Source organism: Sinocyclocheilus grahami, unplaced genomic scaffold, assembly GCF_001515645.1.
Source record: "Sinocyclocheilus grahami isolate Dianchi unplaced genomic scaffold, SAMN03320097.WGS_v1.1 scaffold698.1, whole genome shotgun sequence".
Classification (NCBI taxonomy): Eukaryota; Metazoa; Chordata; class Actinopteri; order Cypriniformes; family Cyprinidae; genus Sinocyclocheilus; species Sinocyclocheilus grahami.
The window spans coordinates 754,830-755,871 of NW_015505877.1; the positions used below are offsets into that span (position 1 = coordinate 754,830).

Sequence of the window (1,042 nt, forward strand, 5' to 3'; positions counted from 1 at the left end):
TGCTTATTCGCAAATTTTTCGCAACTTTGGATGGAAACCCATTCAGTGTCTCTCCCCATCAATTTATTGCAACTGAATAAAATAAAGTATCCATACTCCTTTTTTAAAAAACAAAAACAACTAAAATCTCACTGACCCCAAACTTTTTAATTTTAGTGTTGTATTTAAATTGATTGCATATCAGCTACTTGAATGGTAGTGTAGTAAGCTAGTAAGCTATGGTATTACATTCATTTTGTGTAAAGCTGCTTTAAAATGTGCACTATACAAAAACTTGACCATTACAAACAAAACTTCACTCTCCAGTTACCAGGTCAGCTGTATTTGAGATTGAACTTGCAATGCAAGCAACCCAGATCCTTGGCCATTACACAAACCTACTCCTGAATGTGCTTTTTGAATTTGTCTCCTCACCTCTTCCTCACTACCATCCTCTTCATCTTCTCCCTCCTCTGACTCTTCACTGTCCTCGAAGAACTTGGACTTGGCACTTCCTGGAGCAGGAGCTGCAGATGAGGAGCAGGAAGGACCAGCATCCCCAGACTTCTCAGCAGATCCATCAGAAGAGCCACTACTCCCACCGGATGCAGCCGCCCGTCTACAGGCCCTCATCTTGGAGCCTCCGGCCGCATCTCCAGCACCGCCTGCCTTCTCCTTCCCATTGCTGTCTGTTTCAGAAGCCCTGCTTCCCGTCTCACCATTGATTGCCTTCTCAGCATGAGATTTCTCTCCATCCTCAGACTCTTTAGAGGCACCTGGACATGGCTTTTTGGCATTTTTGTTTTGGTTCTGTCTGAAGCGGCCAAGCAGCTCCTCAATTGTCATGGTGGCCTCTTCATGCAGCAGAGCTGCTTCTTCATTATCAACTGACAAGAAAGGTGTACGTTAATTTGTAGCATTTAAACTGCATGCATGTTATAACTTGGGTGACAAAATACTAAATAAAGCTCATTATCGGCAACTCTCACGACATTGCACTTGCTTGTCACTTATATATTGAGACAAATTCAAAAATAACATTGCTTAGCATCAATAAAAGAAG

General features: G+C 42.5%; 1 pseudogene; it reads right to left on the bottom strand.

Moving 5' to 3' along the window:
* LOC107559770 (protein phosphatase 1G-like) overlaps window positions 1-885 on the bottom strand; it is a 10,645-nt pseudogene extending 9,760 nt beyond the window's left edge.
* Between the last annotated feature and the right edge of the window lie 157 nt (window positions 886-1,042).